The sequence below is a fragment of the Dipodomys spectabilis genome, unplaced genomic scaffold (assembly GCF_019054845.1).
Source record: "Dipodomys spectabilis isolate Male_0828 unplaced genomic scaffold, ASM1905484v1 ptg000098l, whole genome shotgun sequence".
In the NCBI taxonomy this organism is placed as follows: domain Eukaryota; kingdom Metazoa; phylum Chordata; class Mammalia; order Rodentia; family Heteromyidae; genus Dipodomys; species Dipodomys spectabilis.
In genome coordinates, this window is record NW_024870775.1 from 14,823,517 (window position 1) to 14,850,553 (window position 27,037).

Sequence of the window (27,037 nt, forward strand, 5' to 3'; positions counted from 1 at the left end):
ATACTCGTTGCTGTGAGAAATGAATCTGAAGATACAACTCTAAACTTGATCAGATGTTTGGATTTGTGGAACACCTGCCATAGGAATGTTTCAACTGTTTTCTTACTCCACCAGATTCTCCAAGTTGAGCCATTTGTCTCCCCTTTTCTTTCTTAGCAATAACTTTCCCTCTCTTTTACCAAACTGTAAGTCCAGCAGGCCGCCAGTGGCTCACGCCTGTAATCCTAGCTATTCAGGAGGCTGAGTTCTGATGATTGCAGTCCAAGGCTAACCTGGGCAGGAAAGTCTATGAGAATCTTATCTCCAATTAACCACCAGAAAAATGGAAGTGGCACTGTGGCTTAAATGCTGGAGTGCTAGCCTTCAGCTGAAGAGCTCAGGGACAGTGCCCAGGCCCAGCGTTCAAGCACCACAACTGACAAAAACAAACAAACTAACTATAAGTCTTCAGTATGCAACCTAGAACCTTGTAGATTCTGTCTATGGGGCCACTGTCACTGGACTTGAAAACCAATTTGTTAAATCCAAGTCCCTAAGAGTTAACATGGCATTCTCTAGAGCTCTATCAACTCAAGTTGCCTCTTGCATGCCTGACTCACCTCCTTCTTCACTTGTACTACCAGAGAGATTCTCGAAATCATAAATCTAACTATGTTTCAAACCTTCCCATGTCTTCTTTATGTGCTTCAGATAAATAATTTAACTTCTATGAATGACTGATTCTATGCTCAAGGCTTAATGTGATCCATGCAATGCCACTGCAATGCCACTCTAAATATTTTCTTAACCCTGGATCCCTGATCTGTGTGTGTGTGTGTGTGTGTGTGTGTGTGTGTGTGTGTGTGTGTGTGTGTGTGTGTGTGTGTGCGCGCACGCGCGCGCGCTGGGGCTTGAAATCAGAGCCTTAATTTCTTGCTTAGCTTTATTGCTTAAGACTGGAACTCTACAACTTGGGCTATACTTCCTCTTCCAGATTTTTGCTGCTTAATTAGAGGAAAAGGATCTCTCTCTGCTCAGGCTGGCTTCAAATCTTAGCCTCCTAGCTAGGACTACAGACATGAGCCACTGGCACCTGTTTCAACCCTAGTTTGTTTGAAGCTTGAAGATTGCAAAGTTATTCCTATCTAAGGACCTTGGGTATATTTAGAACTTTCTCTATATAAACTTATGCTCTTCCTCATGCTGTTTGTGCATATATTTTAACCGTGACATTCTTGAAAAGTGTTTCTCAAAACACATGTGAACAGACATCCTTGGGCTTTTGCAAGAGTTGGAGTGGTTGATAAGGTTAAGAGCTGGAAGCCTGTAACTTTCCTTTCCCTGGAATTCAATTGCTTTCTTTATGGTTAACCACTGAGCTGCTTTGCAGCTTCAGCATTAGGATTCCTGCTAAGATCCTGTATTCAGTCTTCTGAAGGTAAAAGTCTCCAGCATTGATTGTTCTTAATGTGCTCTTCTCTAAGAGTTTTGCAAGGCAGAAAGCAAACTAAACATTAGAAGACTGAGATTTTAGGAGCATTAGTCAAAGTAGGTTGCTGTTCTAACCGAGGCTTAATGAGATAAGAATGTAGTTCTCACTCAGAACACAGTCATGGGTGGTCATTCAGGAGCTCTGGCTCCTTGACAGTCATAGGTGGTCATTCAGGAGCTCGGGCTCCTTGACAGTTGTGGGTGGTCATTCAGGAGCTCTGGCTCCTTGACAGTCATAGGTGGTCATTCAGGAGCTCGGGCTCCTTGACAGTCATAGGTGGTCATTCAGGAGCTCGGGCTCCTTGACAGTCGTGGGTGGTCATTCAGGAGCTCCGGCTCCTTGACAGTCGTGGGTGGTCATTCAGGAGCTCGGGCTCCTTGACAGTCATAGGTGGTCATTCAGGAGCTCGGGCTCCTTGACAGTCGTGGGTGGTCATTCAGGAGCTCGGGCTCCTTGACAGTCGTGGGTGGTCATTCAGGAGCTCGGGCTCCTTGACAGTCGTGGGTGGTCATTCAGGAGCTCCGGCTCCTTGACAGTCATGGGTGGTCATTCAGGAGCTCGGGCTCCTTGACAGTCGTGGGTGGTCATTCAGGAGCTCTGGCTCCTTGACAGTCGTGGGTGGTCATTCAGGAGCTCCGGCTCCTTGACAGCCCTGTGTGAGCTGGACAGGCAGCCTCTGCTCCACAGTCATTCAGGAGCTCAGCAATTCTTGGCTCTTGAAGTGTTTTCCTTTCACTCTGGCACCCCACTGGAAAGAGAGTCTTAGGGATTGTGTGTGGGTGATATTATGGACTGGTCAGGGAGGTGGTACATCAATCACCTTTTTCCTCTCACACCATTGGTCATAAACCTCAGTCACATGACTTTGTGTGGCCATTAAGGAGGCCGGTAAATGTTTACAGATGGTTGTCAGGAAGAAACAAGAGCAGTGGTGTTAGTGAGAATTAGGAATTGCCAATCTGTCAACCTTAGCACCCTAATCTAGAATGCATTCATGGTTTGAGTATCAGTAAGTGTCAATATGCATGATGAGACTCCATCTCAACATGGAAACTGGGTCAGGTGTTGTGCATTGATTATCCCCGCTATGCAGAAGTCACTGGTATATGAATTATAGTTCAAGGACAGCCCTGGTCAAGGACCATGAGGACTTATCTGAAAAACAACTAAAACACAAAAGAGCTAAAAGCATGGCTCAAGAGCACCTGACCAGCAAGCAGAAGGTCCTGAGTTCAGATCCCAGTACTTCCAGCTTCTCAAGAAAGAAAGCATGTTGAAGAAACAAAAACAAATACAAACATAAGCAACCAGTCCATCCATAGCCAACAGTTTTTTTGGAGCAAGTTAACATGGTTATAAAATGGATTTCCAAGCTAATGTATACCAGAAGGATCTGTGATGAGGTCGACCTGCACTCCAAAGTCAAGGGAAAGCTTCCCAGGGCTGCAGCTTGGAGCAGTGCCCACAGCAAGTGTGTGTAGTTACCCATTGTGGTTGCTGGCCTGTCTCACTCACGCCCAACTGCTCCAGGCAATGCCACAAATAACAGCCTTTATGCAGGAACCAGGTGCAAGCCAAAGGGGCTTGTTGGGAATCCCAGTGTGGACATCTGTTTCTCTAGACATCCTCTAGGTCAGGCTTGGAGCCCAAGCAGGCTCCAAGAAAGAAGGAAGAGTGCTCTGCTGCCTGTGATATGCCTGCTTTTCCCTCCCTCTCTCCCTCCCTCTCTCTTTCCCTCCCTCCCTCTCTCCCTCCCTCCCTCCTTCTTCTTTCCTTCCTTCTCCTACTCCTTTTCTGTCCTCTCCTCTCTCATCTCCCTCCTCCCTCTGTTCTCCTTCTCTCTCCCTCTCTTACTAGGCCTTGGATACCCAGGGCCAAGTTGGGAGCCAAACTATATCTCTATTAAACCCACAGTCAGCACTTTCTGAGTGGAAGCCATGCTCTTCTAGGGAACACAATGGCTCCAAAAAGAAGAGTCCAGATGATATTCAGAAAGGTTTGGCTTGTGCCCAGAGAACTGCAGCTTTGCAACCAGGCAGAGATCTGTAAGTAAGCATGAGAAGCTCACTGGCTTTGTATCAAGGAAGTGGTGTAGGACACCCTGGTGGTAGCTGGGCAGCCCCACGGTCCTTATTAAAGCTCATCCTCCCGTGGGTCGCTGTGAATGGGCCTCACCCCACACTCCCTCCCCCATCCACCCTCAGCCTGGAGGCTCCTTCCCTGCAATCCCTCCCAAGGCCTTGTGGCCTCACCCAAAAGACACTGCACTTGGTCATACCCATCTAAAAATGCCAGGCGCACACATGTACACAAAGACATGCATACAAACACAAGGCACACATACATATCCCATACATAAACATACAAACACACCCACACACATACAGATGAGCATATAGATACACAACACATATGCACATGCATGTACACAATGCACTGTCATGCACGCACATATACATACTACATGGCACACTCACATACACTTTCATACAATACACATGTACATATACACAAACACTCTTCTTTTTTTTTTTTTTGGGTCCTGTCGTGGGGCCTGAACTCTGGGCCTGGGTGCTGTCCCTCAGCTCTTCAGCTCAAGGCTAGTGCTCTACCACTTGAGCCACAGCGCCACTTCTGGCTTTTTTCTTTTTGCTTATGTGGTGCTGAGGAATCAAACCCAGGGCCTCAGGCATGCAAGGCAAGTGCTCTACCACTGAGCCAACTTCCCAGCCCTACATAAACACTCTTACCCAATTCCCTCCACCACAGCTTTCTTCTTACCATAGATGAAACATAATCAAGAAATACTGAAAGTGTGTATGTGCACATACACTTTTTTTTTCCTGGTGGGCTGTGGGGCTTGAACTCTGGGCCTGGGTGCTGTCCCTGAGCTCTTCATCTCAAGATCAGTGCTGTACCACTTGAGGCACAATGCCACTTCTGGTTTTCTGGTGGTTGTTGGAGATAATAGTCTCATGGACGTTCCTGCCTAGGCAGGCTTTGAACTGTGGTCCTCAGATCTCAGCCTTCTGAGTAGCTACAGGAGTGAGCCACTGGTGCCCTGCTTATACATATTTTAACATCTGAAATTATCTGCATTAAAAAGTCTTAGCAAGCTAGTTGTGGTAGTTTCCATGTATAATCCCAGCACTTGGCAGGTTGAGACAGGAGTGTCATGAGTTTGAGGCCAGCCAAAGCTACCCAGAAAGACCCTGCTTCAAAAACACAAAATTACCTTGGGAATTTTTACATATTAAAAAGTGTACTGGGTATTGGTTGTTTATACCTGTAATCCTAGTTGCTGAGGAGCTTGCAGATTGAAGCCAGCCTACGCAGGAAAAATCCATGGGACTCTTACCTTCAATTAGCCACCAAAAAGCTAGAAGTAGAGTAGAGAAAAAAATCTCAGGGATAGCACTCAGGTTCTGAGTTCAAGCTCTAGTACCAGCGCACGTGCGTATGCGTGCATGTGTGTGTGCGTGCGCGCGCACATACACACACAGAGCAAGCTAATTAATCCAAAGAATTTGATGAAAATTTAGAAAGCACACATTTTGTGTGTGTGTGTGTGTGTGTGTGTGTGTGTGTGTGTGTGTGTGCGCGCCTCTACTAGAGTTGAACTCAGGACCTTGTTCTCTTGCTTGGCTTTTTCACTCAAGTCTAGTGCTCCTCCATTTCTGAAGGTGAACCACACCTCTATTTCTGGCTATTTGATTGTTAATTGGAGATAAGAGTCTCATAAATTTTCCTGCCCAGGCTGCCTTTGAACCATGATTCTCAGATCTCAGCCTCCTGAGTAGCTAAGAGTACAGGCATGAGCCATTGCTGTCCAGCTAGCAAGTACTTATGTTTAGTTTGTTGTCAGTGTTTTATAGAATTTTATTTAATACAAGTGTCATGGGCATATATATGCCTACATCTCTGTGGAAACTCCCCAAAAGATATCTCTCTGATAATGTCTAATGTTTGCTCAATTTGTTAAGACAGTTGCACTTGCGATGTTCAAGACTCCAAATGAATTCTCTTATTTTTAAATGTTACACGCTGTTCTCTGTTTCTCATTTTTAAGACAAATTACACTCTCACTAAATTTGTACTTCAGTGATGCTGGGTGGAACTGGTTCTGTCATTTTCTTTTCTTTTCTTTTTCTACCTACACTTCCTGTGCTAACAGCACACACTTCTCTACAGAGGTACAGAGACACCCTCTCCTCCTCCTCCTTCTCCTCCTCCCCTTTCTCCTCCTCTTCCTTCCTTACTCCATGCAAAAAGTACATTTGAGCTGGACAGCATGTGTGCTAGTACTTATTCCCCCTCCCCCTTCTCCTTCCCTCTCTCTCTCCCTCCCTGGACAGTAATCAATGGTGACACATGCTATGTGGCACCTTGAAATCATAGGAAACTTGAACAATCTTTTGTTCTTCATTCTCAGGAGCAGTAGGAGCTGATGATCGACTTTGATGGAGTCCCCATATCATGCGAGATTGTTGTCATGCTCTTCTGTGTCACACAGGTACTCAGAGAAGCCACTCTATCTGCCTGAGAGATTTCAACTCAAGCCAGTGGATTCCAGAGTTGGTCTTCCCTTCCCTCTCTCTCACTGCAGTGTCTCCCTCTGTGCTTCCCAATCTCTCTCTCCTTCTTCTTGCCTTTTTCTGTTCCCCACATTCTAAAAGCAAAGAACAAAACTAGGGAGTTCTCACCATACACACGGAGATGGTGCCTGGACAGAGTTAAGGTTGATTTTAATTCCACTCTTAACTTGTATGATGTTGTGAAATTATGTCAGTCCTAGACAAGGGAGGAAACTATCTCGCAACTCCCCTTCCCCTCCTCCCTCCCCCACCTCTCCCCCCTCCCCTCTTCTCCACTCCTCTCTTCTCCTTTTTCTCCTCCTCTTCCTCCTCTTCTTCCTTCTCCTCTTCCTTTTCCTCTGGCCCCCCAATTAAGAATTGACTGAGTCTCAGTTCAGTCCTTTGAGTATTCCGAATTTCGTTTCTGTGGGTGAGGATATGGATCTCAGTGCAGAGTTTGCTTCAGAGATGAGAACTAGAGAAAGTTCTGGAATCTTTTTTCCAAGTTGAAAAAAGGAGATGGAGGTGAGGTGAAGGAGTACATGTATTAATGTGCAGGAGAGGTAGATGCTGGTAGCTCTCATCTGTAATCCTAGCTACTCAGGAGGCTGAGATCTTATCTCCAATTTACCAAAGACTGAACGTGGAGATGTGCCTCAAGTAGTAGGGCACTTGAGCGGAAAAAGTCAAAGGAGAGTGAGAGGTCCTAAGTTCAAGCCCCAGAAACAGCACAAATACTAAAAGGGTTTGACAGTGCTACATGCACTGAGGGCCTTGAGGTATGCCAGCACTAGCCTTCCACTTGATAGTAAGAACCATGTCTCATGCCTCAAATATTCTAAATCCCTTCAGAGTGGAGCCATGAGACACACAGGTCCTGCATCCTAACCACCATAGTGCAATCAGTACAAAACCAGGCTGGCAGGATGGCCTGCTGCCCATGCTTGTGCATAGAAAGCTACAAAGACAAGACTATTGTGGCCCACACTGGAATAATAAGGACTGGGCCGAGGGTGTCTGGGTGTGAACTCAGGGAAGTCACGCTCTGCCCAGAATGCAGGCTGTGAAGTTCAGGCTGTTTGGGCTGACAGCAGGTAATGACAATTTTTCAGCAGAGAGCTGCAATTGTTGAACGTGGAGCCCAGTGTTGGGTGTTCACCATGTGGCTCAAGTCTGTGACATGAGAAATTGCAGTCACTTTTTTGTCAGGCAAATCAGCTGCATGGGACAAGGCCCAACTGTGGTCCCCAGGGTGGCCATGTGATTACTTCTTGTTTATCAGGCTACTGCATTTTTTGATAGAACTCTAATTAGAAGTCTGGCACTTGTCATTCATATCTATCTACTCAGGAGGCTGAGATCTGAATGGTGCAATCGAAGCCTGCCTGGATAGCCTGCTAGATTCTTATTTCCAATTAACCACCAAAATGCCACAAGTGGCAGTGTGGTTCAAGTGGTAGTTCACTAGTCGAGCAAAAATGCTAAGGGAGGGGCTGGGAAGGTGGCTCAGTGGTAGAGCGCTTGCCTTGCATGCCTGAGGCCCTGGGTTCAATTCCTCAGCACCACATAAGCAAAAAGAAAAAAGCCAGATGTGGTGCTGTGGCTCAAGTGGTAGAGCGCTAGCCTTGAGCTGAAGAGCTGAGGGACAGGGCCCAGGCCCAGAGTTCAGGCCCCACGACTGGACCCCCAAAAAAAAATGCTAAGGGATAGCGCTCAGGCCCTGGGTTCAAGACACAGTACTGGCGCAAATAACTAAATTATTACTACTAATCATAATCATAATCACTAATGAAGAGCTCAGACCTGTGATCTGGAGCTGAATCCTCGGGAGAAAGTCTAGCTTGATTTCTACCATCCCACCCATCCCCTGCCATCTGGCTTTCAGGTATCCCGTGCATAGATTTCCTTTGGTAAAGATGGCAGTAGGCCATGGGGAAAAGGAAAGCGGATGTTGGTGAGCACACAAAGATGCATATTTACTGCAGCTGGCCATAGAGGGACTGCAGAAAGGACTATGGGAGCATGGTGAGAGGTGAGGCCAGAATGAAAAAGATCCACTGGGCTGAAGTTCCTAGTGCCCTGTCAGCACCTCCCACTCTCAGTCCAAGAGGTTTTCCTGGAGTTGAGACCTGACTGGGCCCACACATCAAGCCACCAAGAGGATTTGGAGGATTCCCTGCCTTGTCCACTCTGAGCCCAAGTTCTGGCCCCTGATTGACCAGGGCTGGTGGACCAATGCCAGGCTTGGCTTCCAGATGTGCATGCCACAGGTTTGACTTGGGAGTGATACCTGGAAATTCATAAGTGACCTCCTCCAAGCACCACTAACCAGGTCTGTGACAGTAGACTTTTCTGTCCAGAAACACAGAAAGGCTGATCTCAACGCTGTGGCAGCTCTTACCTTGACCTGCTTGAGTGGCTGATGTCAGAGTAGCAGAGCATAAAGCCTTTGTTGGTGTGGAGATTAGCGTTGTACTACGGGGTAGCTGCCTGGAGTGTGTGGCTCACAGGAAAAAGGTAAAGTCACAAGGGACAAGAGGGCTGGGCAGCCTCCCTATTTCAATGAGATGGATGTCTTATGTGTGTGCATTTGTTTGTGTATGTGTGTGAGTCGTTTGTATGTATGTGAGGTGCATGCACACATGGTGTATGTGCATGTGTGTGTCTTGTGTACATGCCAATGTGTATTGTGTATCAGTGAGTGTGTATAGTATGCATGTGTGTTATATTATGCACGTTTGTTTGGTGTGTGCATGTGTGCTGAGTATTGGGGATTTGTGTGTGAGTATGTGTGTGGTCTCAGCACTCTCCCTCTGGGCCTGATAGTCTCACTTGTTCTTGGCTCTCCCACCTTTGCACACCTCCTACACTCCCTGGAGAGTACCCACTCAATGTGGGCTGAGTTGCTGGAGGCTTGAGTTCAGTCTCCCCTGGGGCACCTGGAGGGGCAGGGGCAGAGGTGACAGAGCTGGAGGGGAGCGTGTTCAGTGCCCCACCACTGCTGTTGGAAACTTCATCTGCTCCATGGCTTCTTCCTCAACCTTCCTAATGTTTTGTAAATGCCTTTCTTGATTACCTGGCTGGCTGGAGGGAGGCAGCTCGTGTGCAAATGTTGTGAAGAGTCTGGAAGGGCAAGGACAGGTTAGGCCCCTGCCAACATGGCAGGGCAGATCTCAGCTGAAGGCCCACAGACAGCAAGTTTAAGGGCACTGGTCCATGAAACACCTTCCCAAATCTGTATAGGGTCAGCTGGTGGGGTGGTAATGCTGCAGGCAAGATAAGAAAGAGTTGAAGAGGATGGGGGAGGTGGGAAGGGATGGGAAGGGGAAACAAAGGCAACAATGCTTGATAAGAAATGTACTCATTACCTCGCCCATGTATTTGTAACCCCTCTGTACGGTATTTTCACAATAATAAAAAAAAAAAAATAGATGAAGAACTCTGTAGAAGACTTGGCATAGTCATACATGCCTGTAGTACCAGCACTGGGGAAACTGAAGCAGGATAATGAGTCCAACACTAGCCTGGGCAGCAAAGTGAGAGCTTGTATACACAAATTAAAACAAACAAACAAACAAAAATGGCCTACAAGCCATTTTACCCAGTGTGAGCAGCAGGCGTGAAGGTTTGCTATTTTCCAACTTTGTAATACTCTGTCACAGACCCACCCAGTACCTGAGAAACAAGGCTACAGTCCCTGGAGACTAGATGACACCCGTAATTCCAGTCTGTCAGCTGCTATACTGTAATAGGTTAAACTTGATGGCACTAGAAATGATTAACCAGAACTTCCCTCCAGTTACCAAGGCCAAGTCCCAGAAAAGAGGCCAAGGAATTGGTATTCCAACTACAATACACAAACTACCTATTACTTTTGTAGGAAGTTCAATCCATGTGTTGTTGTACAATAAGAATTCATTTTTAATGTTTTTTATCGTAAAAATACTGTACAGAGGGGTTACAGTTACGTGAGTAAGGTAATGAGTTCATTTCCTATTGAGCATTGTTACCTCCTCCTTTGTTTTCCCTTATCCGTTCCTTCCCCACCTCCCCAACTCCTCCCTCCCCTCCCCAAGTTGTAAAGTTCGTTTTCAACAAACTTGTACACCTCGTACTTCTTGTACATCTCATTGTTACAATGGGTCAAACTGCATCCTTATTTCAGCATTTTGTTATTTCCCTTCCCCTCCCCACATTAGAAAAATCTATATACAAGATGCAGGGGTTATACTGTGGGGGAAGAACACACAAGAAAAAAAATCACGTAGTATAATTTAAATACATTAAAAACAATATCAAGAAAGAAAACCCACTTCTGCCCCTGCTGCTCCTCTTCTTCCTTTTCGCCCTCAGCCTGAAGGTGAGCAGACCTATTTTACCATGTGTGCCCACCGTGATGTGTGTCTTCACAACAGGCACAATGCAATGGGCCAATTGATCATGCCGTGGATGAACCTCTCAGCTGTAAACCAAGATACATCTTTCTTGTTTATAAGTTGATTATCAAATGTATGTGTTACAGTGATGCAAAGCGGACATCCCTCTGTTTAAGAGAATATCTTCTTAGCCTGGTATATCTCTCCTCTCCATTTTGGGTTTGTGTTCAGTATTTCATTCTGCATTCCATTTTCCGTGAAACCTGCTGTTCCCAAGGTCCCTGAGCAGGCAGAGGCAGGGTCCTTCACCTTCCCGTGGTCTTAGCTTGTCATTCATTCATTCACTCACTCACTCATTCATTCATTTAAATTTTATTGTGAAGGTGATGTACAGAGGGTTACAGTTATATAATAAGGTTGTGAGTACATTTCTTGTAGAACAGTGCTACCCTCTCCCTCATTTTATTCTACCCTCCCAGATCCCTTCCCCCCAAGTTGTAAATTTCATTTCAAACATAGTATCTGGTGAGTATAACTGTTACATTGTGCTTCCATCAGAATGAATGGTAAGGAAATGGAAAGACTTGGAAAAAAGATATATTAAGCTAAGTAAGCCAGTCCCAAAGAAACATAGGCTACATGTTTTCCCTCATTTATAATAACTAGAATATGTCTAGGATATTCTTAGCAGAGAAACACAATGGCTCTATAGCTATGTGAATATGACCATATAAAATGATGCTTATCAAAATGAATTACAAGAAATGGAAACAAGAGTTTTTTTTGTTGTACTATTAGCTCTTGCGTCTTTTTTTTCTTTCTTTTCCTTTTTCCTTTGGTTCATTCTGTTATCACTGTTTTTTATTTCTGTACACTTTGTCTTATTTATTTATTTATGTGTGAGAGAGAGAGTAAGAGAGACAGAGATAGAAAAAGAGAGAAAGAAAGAGTACTGTAGCTTAAACTCAGGACCTCTCATTATTTCTTGGCTTTTTTTGCTCAAGGCTAGCACTCTACCACGTGAGCCAAACTTCAACTTTCTTTTCCTTCTCCTTCTCCTTCTTCTTCTTCCTTCCTCTTCTTCCTCCTCCTTCTCTCCCTCTTCCTGTTTCTACTCCTCCTCCTCTTCCTCTTTTGCTGGTTAGTTGAAGATAAGAGTCCCTCAGACTTTTCTGTCCAGGATGGCTTCAAGGATCTCAACTTTCTGAGTAGCTAGGATTGCAGGTATGAGTTACTGGCTTCTGGCTGAGTCATCTTTATTATAAAAAGAACTGAGAAATCTGTCGACTGGCCTCTGGTCACACAGCTGAGCCAGGCCTCTGTTGCGGACACTGTTGGCTTAGAAGTCTGTCTGTAGTTTGCTCTCCCCTTCTCTTGCTTCCCTTATAACACCTCTGCTTTGGTTTTACCTCAAGTGTCTCTTTCTCCTTCCTGTCCAGGCTGAGGAGCCCATGAAGAACTGAGCTGGTCACGAGTAGTGAGGAGATCATACCAACAGTCATTTCTGGAAGCACTCGCTGCAACCCTGGATTCCAGGTGGTGGGTCAACCACCTGCCACCCTGTGCCTCTGGTGTGCTCATAGATGTGGTCTCTTTTGCAGACCTACTTTAGGGTCTTTTGTCTTTGCCCCAGGCACAACCCTCTGTTGCCCACACCTATGTTTGGATGAAACTGCTAAGAGCAGCCAGACTGCAGAATTGGGAGGGAAGTTCTGCGTGCACGGTGGGTGGGCACAGGTGAGGTGCAGGGAAAGGTGAGCCCAGTCTGCCTCACCTGTTGAGGGACCATAGCTTTCCCAATCTTCCTGTGCCTGTCTGCCATAATGAAGCCAGGGGATGGTTTTAGGGTTGGCAGGTCATGGTGGGTGGGGAACAGCCTCCCACAGACATGCAGAGGAAGTAATGTGAGTGTAAGAATAACAAGGGAGCCAGGTGCTGTAGCTCATGCCTGTAATCCTAGTTTCTCAGGAAGATGAGATCTGAGGATTGTGCTTTGAAGCCAGCCCAGATAAGAAAGTCTGTGAAACTTTTATATCCAATTAGCCACCAGAAAACTAGAAATGGTGGTAGAACATATAACTTTGAGCAAAAAGCTCAGGAACAGCATCCAGACACTAAGTTTAAGCTCCACAACCGCCAAAAAAAGGAGGGAGGGGACAATGGCATTGCTAGAAGGACCCAGGAATGCCCTTGCTTTTGCCCTTGTCTGATGTCATCCCCAGAGTAATTCTTAACTGGACCCTGGTGGCTCACACCTGTAATCCTAGCTACTCAGGAGGCTGAGTTCTGAGGATTTCAGTTTGAAGCCAACTGGGACAGAAAAGTCCATGAGACTTTTCTCCAATTAACCAGGAAAAAAAGATGAAAGTGGAGGTGTGGCTCAAATGGTAGAGTTCCAACCTTAAGTGGAAAATGTCAAAGGACAATGCCCAGGCTCTGCGTTCAAGCTCTAGTACCAGTCCATACAAGCACATATGTACACACATACATGTACGCAATTCTCTGACTATGACTTTATGTCTAAGAATTCAGTCAAGGAATAGTTTCTCCTCAGACACCAACCATAACTTTTCAGGGACCCAGTGTTTATGGTCAGGATCCCCATGACTTCTTCCCAATTTGATGACTTGTTAGAATGGCTCACAGAACCCAGGAGAGCACTCTGCTTGCAATCAGCGTTTTCCTATGGAAGATCTGACCTAGGAACAGCTCAGTGGGAGAGGTGTTGAGGAAAGGTATGGAGGAAGCAATTGGGTGCTTCCCTCTTCCAGTGTTCTTCTTGCCTAACATGTGAGTGTGTTGACCACCTCAGAAGCTCCTCAATGATTGTGTGTGTATATGTATGTTTGTACTCAGTACGTATGATGTGTATTTGATGTGTGTGGTGGGTGTATCATGCACAGGAATAGGAGACCTGGATAGTACCATCAGCCAGCCTCACTGTGGGGTGACTTACCATGACTCCAGGGGGTCCAGATTGGAGTTCTTTGTGCAACACCATGGCAGGATGAGTTGTGGAGGCCACCATCATGATGGATGCCACCATCTTGATGGACTGGAAGAACAGTAATATTAACTCTACCATGTAGGAAAACCAGAAGGAAAAGAGCTGTGTTTATTCTCAACTTTAATACAACTTATCTTCATTGCAGAGTTTTTATGTTGCAATTTTTTTTTTTTGTCAGTCGTGGGGCTTGAACTCTGGGCCTGGGCGCTGTCCCTCAGCTCTTCAGCTCAAGGTGAGCGCTCTACCACTTGAGCTACAGCGCCACTTCCTTATGTTGCACTTTTTAATAAGGGCTGTGTCTAATATCTGGTGTATACTCACCCCCTTCATGAATATTGGGCGAGTCAGCTGTGACAAATGGGTAGGAGTCAGACCTTGCTGGCCACACTGGGCCCTGCAGGGTGATGAGCACTCACCACCCATTTCATAGGGAAAACTGAGTGTTGGAGTTGACGTTTCCCTGGAGCCCTTGATGCCCATAGAAGGATCCCCTGGTTCTGAGTGCCTTTGGATTTTTTCTAGCACTTTTCTATTGTGGGAGCTGAGGCTCGAGGGTCCCTGTGCAGCATCCTATTTCTAAATGATGCTATTTTTTTTACACGTCTCTAGATTGTCTCATAGTTGGCATGACAAGATGCAGTGCACAGGCATGATGAGATGGCAAGTGGTGTGCAGTTTGAAGCCTGTCTGGACATCTGTTTGGTGGATGTGTACATGTGCGTATCTACAAATGTGCAGATATGTCTGTACCTGGTGTGGACATCTGTTTGGTGGATGTGTACATGTGTGTATCTGCAACTGTGCAGATATGTCTATACCTGGTGTGGACATCTGTTTGGTGAATGTATACATGTGTGTATCTGCAAATGTGCAGATGTGTCTGTACCTGGTCTGGACATCTGTTTGTGGATGTGTACATGTGTGTATCTGCAACTGTGCAGATATGTCTATACCTGGTGTGGACATCTGTTTGTGGATGTGTACTGTGTGCATCTGCAAATGTGCAGATATGTCTATACCTTGTCTGGACATCTGTTTGTGGATGTGTACATGTGTGTACCTGCAAATGTGCATGGATAGCTATGTCTACACTTGGTGTGGGAGCTTCCTGGCTTATACAATACAATAGAAAAGAAGTTGGGCATTGGTGGCTCACATCTATAATCCTAGCTACTCAGAAGACTGAGATCTGATGATCTGGATTTGAAGCCATCCTGAACAGGAAAATCCACAAGACTCTTACTTCCAAACAACTACAAATAAACGTGGGAGTGTGACTTGAGCACTAGCCCTGAGTGAAAATACTCAGAGATAACACTAAGGTTCTGCATTGATGCCCCAGCAATACTAGCATGGAAACAATTTAAAAAAGAGGAAAAAAAGGTCAGACTCCACTCACAACACAGGAAGGTCCACTTGGATCATATGGGGAACAAAAGTAGATAAATAGTAACCATAGAGCTCAGTCCCATAGTTCCCTGGGAGGGATGAGGGAAAGTTCTGGAAGTGGGTTAGAGGGGCTGTGAGCAGGTCATGTCCTGGGTGCTGGGAATGGCAGGTGCATGTGATTCACAGAACATTATGAAGCTTCACAATTGCTTTAGGAGTCTACCTGTACTTGTGTCTCAGTCACAGATAGACATCCATCCATAAGTCTATTGGTCTGTTACATGCAGGTCTATGTATGCTTGTGTGAATCTATAAATCTATAAGCATCCCTCGTCTATGGAGATCACCAGTCTGTACCATGCTGTACTCACCTGCATCCTTTGCTCTCTGGAAGATGCTGACTGGCTAGAACTAGTCCCAAAGCCCCAGAGTTTGAATTCTAGCAAGATGATTCTGGAACAGGGCCCAAGTGCCAGAACTGGCCTGCCCCTCAGAAGGGGGACTAGCCCAGAGTTGCTGGCACATATCCTCATTGCAACCAACCCCCCCACCCCCACCCCCACCTAGGGACCTTACCTAGGAAACCCCATGAGATGTATGGCCTGTCCTGCAGCTGGTCTGACTTCCTGGGGGTTGCACAGGACCCATAAGCTTGTGAGAAGTATCATAAGGACCTCATGGGTTTGGTGGGATCAATAACCTGCCCAAGAGAAGAACAGGGCTAAGTGGATCCTTCCCGGCTCTCCCTGGCTTGAGCAAGCACACACAAGTGTACACATACCATCTGCAGCCACCTCCACCATCTGCAGCGGGCTCTTTCCTATAAGTGGGCTGGTTCTGAGAAACAGACTTTCACTTTTCAGGCTGAGCTGGAAGACAGAGGAACCCTCCCAGTTGTCCTTCCTCTGAGAGTAAACAAGATGAGAAGGGGCTGGGAGCCACTGTGGTCAGCTGCACAGAGGTCAAAGCCTGGAGCTGGGGTGTCTTTCAGAGGAATTCCGGCTCCCAGGACCAGGCTGGCCTGGCACATGGCACTGGTGCAGGGACAGGGCATTAATGTAATTCTAGTTGTCTGCCAGGAGTCTCCCAGCACCCAGGCCAGCAGTGTCGAGGACTTGAGTCTTTATAAGCCAGATGAGAACTCAGTAAGGCTAGCCCTCCCTTTCCCAGCCTGCTCTGTTTAAGGAGGTTGTAACCTCATGAGGTTTTGCAGACTTGTTTTGGCTTTTTGAAGAGGTGAAGTGAATTACATCTTGGTTGTTTGACTAAGTCATAATATTTATAAGCTTCATTCTTAGAATTCTTGGTGGGGCAAGGCAGGGGGGCTGGTTTATTTTGTTTTGTCTGAAATGCTGAAGGTGAATAATTTTCTGTTCTATCACTGTCCTGTCAGCCAGATATTTGTTTGGTTTGATTTGTATTTTTTAAAAGCAAGAGAAAGGAACTGGTTTTATTGAATATCATCTTCTGTCCTGGCCATCCTAGGGGCTGTGCCTGCATTATCTTCTTTAAACAATTGCACAAATAAATATGCTTGTAAAAGGAAGAAGGGATAAATGATCAGAGTTTTGTGGAGGGAATACTGGGGTTGGGATTCATGGCGTGGGCAATGTCCCTTAGCATTTTCCCTTAAGGCTGGTATTCTACCACTTGAGCCACAGCCCCATGTCTGGCTTTCATGGTTAATTAATGATAGAAGTCTCACAGAGTTTCTTCCCTCATCTGGCTTTAAACTGGTCCTCAATCTCAACCTCTTGAGTAGCTGAGATTACAGGTGTAAGGCACCAGTGCCCTACTAATGGTAGTTCTTAGTCCATTTTTTTTCAGACAAAAACTAATTACTGCCAGGGGCCAGTGGCTCATGTCTGTAATCCTTAGATTAGGGTTCAAAACTAGCCTAATCAGAAAAGTCTGTGAGACTCCATCTGCAACTAAAAAGCAAATGCTGGACTTGCTAAAGTGGTAGAACGCCATCTGTGGTTGAGTCTCTGAGTTCAAGCCCTGGAGCTGGTGTAAACAAGCCAATGAACAATAGCAACAAAAATAATGCAAATCCTTACTTGATGTGTGATTAGGGGCTAACATTACTTTGGGGGATAGGGGCATGCAAACTAGAAACTTTCCTGATTTTTGAAACTTTATATACCCTGCATGGAAGAAGAAACATATAGACAATAACTTTCTTTGATGGACCAAATTATTGTTCTAGTATATATACACTGCATTCTCTCCAACTTTTTCTCCCTCCACAAGCAATCAAAGTCAAAATTTGCCTTCCTTCATTGCATTTTTAGCCAGTATTAGAAGGCCTGTTTGTATAAATTTCAGGAACTCTCAGAACTCCCTGTAATAGGAAACCTGACCTCCCCCTACCTCCTCCCCATCACATGCATCACTATAAAGGGTCACTTGCCAAAATAACACTGAAGCTTCCTGGAACACTTGCTCAAATCCGGGAGAGACGTCAGCTTGACCTGTGTCTCGTGCGCAGGAAGGCTGACCTTCCAACATCAAACACTATCCCAACTATTCCCCCCATCTCCAAACATGCCTGTTGCAGCTCCCTTTGCTGATTGTCAGCTCTTCCAGAAGAGGGCTGGAACACTCTCTTGCCTCATTTACCCATGCTGTGTTGGTACACAAGCTAGGTGTTCTGCAAGTGTGACCTGCCAAGTTTTATTAGTAGTCATGGCTTTGCCAAAGTAAACGAAAAGTAAGAGACAGAGACTGAAAAACAGCAAAACATTTTCAGTTTCCTACATAGAGCTACAGACAGATGTGTGAGTGAATTCAATTTAAGAAGACAGAGGTTGGCTCTGGGCTGGTGACCTGTAATCCTAGCTACTTAGGAACTTGAGATCTAAGGACCATGGTTTGAAGCAGGAAAGTGAGAGCCTTATCTCCAATTAATCAGCAAAAAGCCAGAAGTGAAGGTGTGGTCCAAGTGATAAAGTGCTACATTGAGAGGAAAAAGCTAAGGACCAGCATTCAGGCCTTAAGTTCAAGCACCAGTACTACTGGCACACACACACACACACACACACACACACACACACACACACACAAACACAAACACAAACACACACACACAAATAGAAACCAATACCTGAAGAAAAATAGGCTTGAATTCAGGAGCTACATGCTATTCCTGAGCTTTTTCTCTCAAGGCTGGTACTCTACCACTTAAGCCACAGTTCTACTTTTGTTTTTTGCTGGTTAATTAAACATAAGAGTTAATTAAATGTCATTTGCCCACTTATTTATTGGGCAGTTGTTTCTTTGAGGATTTGTTGTTGAGGGATTTAATTTTTTGAGTTCCAAGTATATTTTAGATATGAGACCCTTGAAGGATGGCCAATAGACACATGAAGAAATGCTCAACCTCCCTAGCCATAAAAGAAATGCAAATCAAAACAACATTGAGATACCACCTCACCCCAGTTAGAATGGCAAAAATCAAGAACTCTAATAACAACAGATGCTGGAGGGGATGTGGACAGAAGGGAACCTCACTGCATTGTTGGTGGGAGTGTAAACTTGTTCAACCACTTTGAAAAGTAGTATGGAGGTTCCTTAAAAGACTCCACATAGAGCTCCCCTATAACCCACCAATCCCACTTTTGGGCATTTACCCAAATGTTTACAAACAAGACCACACTAAAGCTACCAGCACGACTATGTTTATTGCAGCATTATTTACCATAGCTAAGATATGGAACCAACCCAGATGCCCCTCAGTGGATCAAGAAAATGTGGTATATATACACAATGGAATTCTATGCCTCCAGCAGAAAGAATGATATTGCCTCATTTGTTAGGAAATGGAAAGACTTGGAAAAAATTATATTAAGTGAAGTAAGCCAGGCCCAAAGAAACATAGGTCCCACGGTTTCCCTTATTTGCAATATCTAGTATAGGTATGAGTCAAGCGGAAAAAGTCAGATAAGGTGATGTTAGGAAAATGAACGCTAAGATATGTATTTTAAATGTTTTCTTTCTTTCATACATTTGTTTCTAAAGCATTTATAAGATGATTTCTTTGTTGCTTTGTATGTCCCTCTCCCACAGTATAATCCCTGCTTTCACTGTATTTGATGTTGGTTTAATTTGTGGAGGGGAAGGGGAAAAACAAGTCATTTAAATAAGGATACAGGTGGACCTGTTGCAACAATGAGAAGTACAAGTGGTCATGTCGAAAACCAACTTTACAACTTTGGTGGGGGGGGGGGTAGAGGATTAGGTGGGGGGGCTGGGGGAGGCTGGGAAGGGATGGGAAGGGTAAACAAAGGAGGAGGCTACAATGCTTGATAAGAAATGTACTCACTATCTTGCCCATGTAATTGTAACCCCTCTGTACAGTATTTTCACAATAAAAAAATAAATAAATTTTTTAAAAAAGAGTTAATTAAATGTAAGTTTCCTGCCCTGGCTGGCTTCCAACAGTGATTCCCAAATCTCAGCATCCTAAGTAGCTACAAGTACAGGTATGAGCCACTAGCAATTGAATTCTGGTACTCCATTATAGAAGAAATTCCTGGGAAAGATTAATCTGTCAGGAATGTAATCCAACAAAAATGTTCACAGCAGGGGACAGGATATTGTGACAGGACATCAATTGTGAATACAAGTCAAGTGGAACATCTGGGCATTATCGTTGATTTGAGTCCAATCCCGGCTCCTGCACCTCCTTCAGGCCCTTCTATCCCTGGATCTCTGCCTTGCTCTGTGCCTGCATACTGCTCTTGGGAGGGGAGGGAGAGGGAAGGGAGAAGGACAGAGGACTCATAGGACCTCAGTGATCAGTGACTTTATTCCAGGACACATTGTGTCCTGGATGCCAGAAAAAGGCTGAGGCAGAGGGAACATTTGCAGCTTCTAACTGAGTTTGTGAATTGCTGTTTGTTCTGCCCTGAAAATGAACACCGTCACCATGGAAACCCAATGGCCAGTGGTCCAAGACTCGGGTCAATGCAGTCAAATGAATGTTTTGTTATTATCATTCGCAGTGATCTGATTAAATCATGTAGGACCGTTTCCTTTTTCCAGGACCTGTAATAAAATGTATTTTTCATCCAGTCCACACGTGTTGGGCTGACAAGGCTCACTGTGTTTCTTGATACAAGCCGGCTGCTAGCATCCCTTCACAGCTGCAGACCCTCTGATATTGCTTCCTCACAACAGGTGTGTGTTTTAACACCCAAACCCACAGAAAATGGATTTGCAGGGAGGGGCCAGCTGCTTCCTTTTGGGCTGAATCTGTGGTGGGACACCCTTCTTGAGAGACTGGAACACTGAAAATTATACTCTCACCTAGGAAAAGCTGTCATGGTTACCCTATTTTTAAAAATTAATTATTATTACTTTTAGTTTTTTGCTGGAGGCCATAGGGAAAGCCGTGCAAAAGATTTGAACCATTTGCCTCAACATTAAGTTTTAAAAAAATCAAACCATCCAAGCTAAGCAGGAGCTGCTGGCCTTCCAAGACTTTTCTAGCTGAGAGCCCAAGGGTTGAATGTATTTGACTGAGAAATGTTGTCCTTACCTCAGTTGGCAGAGTTGGGATACCAAAACACAGAAGGGCACTGGGAGCTAGCGGCTCACACTGTTGTAAGGGAACTCGGTCAGCAAGAAACATAGAAGCCACATTTTGAGAGGTCACATTGGGAGTCTTTATTGGAGAGCCAGCTTACTTCAACACTTATAATCCTAGCTACTAGGGAGGCTGAGATCTAGAGGATTGTGGCTCAAAGGCAACCAGGGCAGAAAAGTCTTTGAGACTCTTATCTCCAATTAAGCAGTAAAAGCAGGAAGTGTAGGTGTGGCTCAAGTGGTAGGGTGACATTCTTGAATGGGAAAAGCTAAGGGTTAGTGCCTAGGCCCTGAGTTCAAGCCCCAGTACTGAAAGGAGGAGGGAGAGGAGGAGGAGGAAGAGGAGGAGGAGGAGGAAGAGGAGGAGGAGGAAGTAAATCTCAGCTTGTTGTGCCTTGTTTTGCAACATAGAGTGTACTACTAACTTCAAAATATAAACAAGAAGCTGGACACCTGCAGCTTATGCCTGTAACCCTAGCTACTCAGGAGGTTTGATTTGGAGGATCTAGGTTCCAAGTCAGTCCCCTCTGCCAAAAAAAAGTCCATGATACTCCATTTCCAAAATGACTAGCAAAAAGGGGAGCTGGAGGCATAGTTCAAGTAGTACAGCACAGGTTAAGCAAGGAAGCTGACCAAGTTCAAGATTCTTAGTTTAAACCCCTGTATGGGCAACAACAACAAAAAAGTCAACAGAGAACAACACTGGCAATTGTTCTTTTCTGGGAGATAAACTTCTGGGGAGCAAAGACCTGACTGGGGCATTACTCATCACTAAATTGAAACCAAGGGGACCAGTTTTCAAAATTTTGTAATACTTGGGCTGAGTCCAACAAGGTTGATACTGTGGTCACCCACACTCCCTGCACACTCTCCAGGCTGCCTGAGCAGTGAGTCAGATGATGCTGAAATGTGTATACTTTTCTTTTACAAATATGAAATGGCAAGAGCTGGGCACTCATGGCTCATACCTGTGAAGAGGCTGATCATGGTTCGAAGTTAGCTCAGCTAGACAATCCAATAGATTCTTATCTCTAACCACCAAAAAGCCAGATATAGAGCCGTGGTTCACGGAGCAGAGAGCCAGCCTTGAGAGAAAAAGCTAAGGGAAAACACAAAGCCATGAGTTCAAGCCTTAATCTCAGCACACACATGCAACACACACACACACACAAACATGAACTCAAAGGATGAACATGAACTCAGGAAAGCATTGAAAACGCACTCAAGTAAACATTAGGCATCATTCACTGATGCATAATCTCCCTGAAATGAATGATTCTGTTTATTTTAGAGGGCCAACTCCTCTCCCCCGGGAGAGATTTGGGTATCAGGAAGAAACTTTAGGAGGATGGATCCTGATATGATCTGAGATGGGCGGATGACCAAGGAGTGGCCAGCACTGGGTGACTTTGGAAAGCCCAAGAGAAGGGCTAGGCTGGACAGGTGCATTCGTGCCTAGGAAGCTGGATTCCCTGTGTCTTTGTCTTTCTCCAAGGCCTCCCATTCTCTTAACAGCCCCAAAGCTTTCCAATTTCCACCAGAATCACATTACTCTTTTAGCACTGGGTGAATTGCTGGCGGCCTAATTAGGGAAGACAGAAAACCTGGGAGAAGAGACAGTGGGTAGATCTTCACTCATGGGCTCCCAGGGAGCACAGGAAGAAAGCCTTTTGGTTCAGCATCCCTAGCTGAAGTGACCTCAGGCCCAGCTGGCAAGGAGAAAGCTCTTCTGAGCCCTGTCTCTGTCACCAGGCAGAGCTCCATCACACTGGGGTGGTAGGGCCCACCTGGGCCACTGAGGGGATAGGTGTAGATTAGAACTTACGTATAGAAGACTACCTAGTCACCTGGATTTCTCCTAATGAGAATTAAATCACGCATGTCAAGTCTCAGTGGCACCGCAGTGTCCCTCTCTGCACTATTCCTTAGGGGCTCTGGGGCAGAGTAACATCTTTTGGGTCCCCTGGTCACAGGTTCACACCAGACAACTCGAGTTATTCCAAGTCCTCCAGTGGTGTTGGTGTTGCGTCACAGCAAAGAATTTCCTGGTTGAGTGTTTCATACAGGGGCTCTTCTCCCCTAGAAACTTGGGGGAGGGGGGCATTCTGTTGAAGGGAAACAGGCTGAGCATGCGCACGAACCACAGACAGAGCCATTTCCCAGGAGACCAGTCAGGAGCTTCCAGAGACCCTGGGGCAAGGGAGGGAGTGCTTTGTAAGAACCCTCCTCCTTCCCCAGCTGGAAGGGTGACTCCTCAGCCCCAGCCTCTCATCTCATTTCTCCCTCCAGGTCACAGAATGTTCTATAACTGTCTGTAAGTTTCTACTATGTTTCCTATAACTCAGATAGCCCCTTAGGAAGGAGTCTAGGTGAGAAATGAAAGGCCACAGATTAACAACTCATCCAACTACTTAGATACTTATTTATGAAATAAGGACACTGGGTCTAAGTGACAGGCCTTGTCCTCACAGCCATCCTGGTACCTAGCTTTTCATCCAGCTCCAAAAGCCTAGAGATGAGACAAGCCATTCTGTCAATTGTAGAAGCACCATGTTGTTTAGCTCCAGGAGAGCTAGGAGAGCTAGGCTCCAGAGAAAATGCAGATGTCATTCTGTTTAGCCCCAAGAGAATGCTCACCCCTAGCTGTTTCTCATCCCAAGCATGCGAGTTTTGCCTTTAAAAGCTTTGTGTCAGCAGCATTCTAAGCTGCAGGTCTTTGAGACAGGAGTCACTAGCTCTCCAATAAAAACTCCCAATTCAGCCTCTCAAGATGTGGCTTCTCTGTTTCTCCTGAATTCCGTATAACAAGTGTAGTAGATCTTTGGTACCTGTGGATACATGCTTCCAAGGAGACCACCACTGAGAAGCCACACATGTTCAGAATGCAGAGTTTAGCACTGACTAACTCCTGTATGATTCACTTTCCTCATAATGCCACCCAACTTCTACTAAAGAATAACATCTTCCATCAAACCCCAACCTCGCCTCTTCTCTCAATTTTTAAATGTAGGATATGCATTGAATTTTATGATTGTATTCCTCCTCCCTTCCTCTCTTCACTTATTTACATGCCCATCCCACCCTTTGAGACCTATACCTTTAGAGAACCTGGGTTTTTGTTTTTTGTTGTTGTTGTTGGATTGTGAGTTAGATTTTCTAAGGATATGGAACAGAAATCTATATTCTTGGGTTGCATGATAGACATTTTATCAGTTGTAGATAGATTATTTCTTCTTACTCTGTGTTGCAGTCTAATTAATTTGTATAAAGTTAAAATATAGACAATGATAAATACAATCAAGATGTGTTGTATTCATAAACTGACATTTTCAGATGAAACCCTTCTGACCAACTACCTAAAAACAAATTTAAAAAAGAAAATGGTGAATATGGACTTTGTTTAGCCTCTGATTCATTATCCCAGCTCCTTTTAATTTGCATTGATTATGATATGCATATAATAAATTGAGAAAAATAAAATTAATTAGCAAGCATTAAAAACTCTACTATCTACTGCTTTGAAACACATACAGACATTCCCATTTCAAAACACTGTTTAAGTCAGGTGCTGGTAACTCATGCCTATAATCCTAGATACTCAGGAGATCTGAGATCTGAGGATCATGGTTCAAAGCTAGCCTGGATAACAAAGTCCATAGAGCTTCTTATCTCCTACTCAAAAAGCTAGAAGTGGTTCTGTGGGTCAAGTGGTAGAGCACCAGCTCTCAGCATAAGAGGCTCAAGGGCAGTGTCTAGGTTCTGGGTTCAGGCTGCAGGACTGGCAAAAATACATAAGTTTAATTTTTTAAACATTTAACAAAACATTAACCAAATAAATAAATTTGTCCCTAATTCTGATCTTATAGAAAATACAATATGAAGCTCATTTGATTGTTTCTGGTATTAATTGTTGGCAATAGCCCACGCTATAACATGGAGTTGGAAAAGTGAATCAGAGGATAACAAAGCTCGCCTACTCTTGGATTTAACCATTGCATAACCTTGAGGAAATCAACTTAAAAGGCCTCGTATTCTCATGTGTATCAATAGTGACAATGCCAGCCCTAGGACTCAAGGTACACACTCAGCCCAGAGCTCACCATTGCTATTGAGTACAGCTTACAATATCATCTGATCATGGCAGTTTTCCCAAGCTTTGCTGGGAAAGATCAGAAGCCCCGTTATAGGTAAGCATTTACATTCTTTGGCTAGAAAATAAAATGCATGTATCCAGGCTCTGGTGCCTCACACTTGTGATCCTAGCTTCTCAGGAGGGTGAGATCTGGAGGAGCACAGTTTGAAGTCAGCCTGGGCAGACAAATCTGAGATACTCCTCCAATTAACCAGCAAAATCCTTATCTGGAGGCATGGCTCAAGTGGTAGAGCACTGTTCTTGAGTAAAGTAAGCTGAGTGAGGGTCTCTCTGATAGCATGTGAACATAGGCTCCTAAATTCATTTAGAATATTCAATCTATATTAAGAAGTCATAGATAAGAACATTCATGATTCCATCCTCCACCTGGGTAGTAAAGTGCTTTTTAGATTTTAGAATTTCTGGACTACTCTCCCAGGATTCTGAATTTCTAAGAAGTTCTCATTTTAAGGCAATTAAATCTAAATTCTTAAGACGTTAATGCCATCCCCTTGTGTCAATTTAAATCTCTACCTGACTTTCCCCCTGCTTCATTTATACTATTGAGTTTATATTTTATTCTCACTGCAGATACTGTTTTGTTCTGTGTTTGAAACCCACCTTAACTCCCTTTGAAGGGTGGAGAATGACATATTAAATAAGACACACCCACATTCCATACCATCTGCCCTGGGCAGGTGCAGCTACAGTTGTTCCCTCTCATGAGGCTGCATAGCTGTGAGTTGGGCTTGGAGAAATCCCTGAGCTATTTTTTTCCTGTCTTCCTGCTGCTGCTGACTTCACTTGAGCTAACCAGACAGCAGGCACTGTGGATTCTTGCTACTGCCTGGTTTTTACTCATGTTTGGTAGGGGATTTGGATTGTGATCCCTGCAGAGACAAGGCCTGCTGGCTGTATCCTTACACTGTCTTTTGCATTTGCAGTACCACCATTTGTTCCTGGACAAAAGACACTGCGGTTGGACAAGACATTTCTTGCGACTGGTCTGTACTGATCATGTGGGCAATAGCATTTTCTTGTCACAGAGAATCCATAAGACCCAATCATTCCTTGAGTATTAGTCAGGATCTTTCAGGGGCAGGAGAGGGGAGTTATTATGAAGGAAGGATTTACATGATTATGGAGGCTGTGATATTCTGTGATTTGCTATCTGCATGTTGAAGGCCCAGGGAAAATAATAGTGTAATTCAGTCCAAGTGCAAAGTTTGGGAATTAAGAAAGCCATAAGGGTAGGTATCAGTCCAGATGCAGGAGAACAGTGATGTCCCAGCTCAAGTAGGAAGGCAAGAAGGAAAAGGAGTGAATTTCTCCTTTCCTCAAATTATTTCATTCAGCACTCAACTGGTTAGGTGATTTCTACCTACGTGGAGATGGTGGATCTTTACTCAGTCCTCAATTAAAATGCTAACCAACCACACTCAAAGATACACACAATAGTGTTTAGCCAAATAATCCCACTCAGCAGTGTTTAGGCACATATGTAAATACCCCACACGGTGATCCAGTCCAACTGGCAATAAAGTTAACTATACACCTCACATACCCACTGTTTTCCTCCAGATCCTGTAGGGCTCACTTTGATGCCCATTTAGTGACTCTAAGGAATCTTGTTTCTTGTAATTTATTCCAAGTGGCTTTTAATCAGGCAGTGTGGGGCTGGCATCTTAGAACTTTTGTTTCCCTTAACATAGATTTAGGCTGCTATTGCCTACTTACTGGTATGTTCTTTGAGGATGTGACTTTCTTTGCAGGGGACAGCAACTTCTTGCAGTCCTTGAGATTTCCTTTCAGAAGAGCCCCAACAAAACTATCCCCATGGTTCTGAAGACCACCAATGCTCTTGTGCAAATGGTAGGCTTCCTGTTCTTCCATTCTTTGTTCTTCATATACCCACATCCATCTCCAGATGCAGAAGGAGGAACTCTAGAATCATTGAAACAGTCCTCATAGATATTCTTTTCTTTCTGTTTCCTTCTTCCCTCCTTCCTTCCTTCCTTTTCTCTTTCTTTCTTTCTTCCTTTCTTCCTTCCTTCCATTTTCTTTCTTTCTTTCTTTCCTTTTGTCTGTCATAGGGCTTGAACTCTGGGCCTGGGCACTGTCCCTCAGCTCTTCAGTGCAAGGCTAGCACTTTACCACTTGAGTCACACTGCCACTTCCAGTTTTCTGAGTGGTTTATTGGAGAGAAGAGTCTCACAGACTTTCATGCCTGGGCTGGCTTTAAACCACGATCCTCAGATCTCAGCCTCCTTGAGTAGCTAGGATTACAGGCGTGAGACACCAGCACCCGGCCCTTGAGATTAGTATCTCCAATTATACACCAGAAAGTTGGAAGTAGAGCTGTGGTTGAAGTAGTAGAACACTAGCCTTGAGCAAAAAAGCTAAGGGACAGTTCCCAGGTCCTGAGTTCAAGCCTCAGTACTGGTTCACACACACAAACACACCCACATTCACACACACACACACACACACACACATACA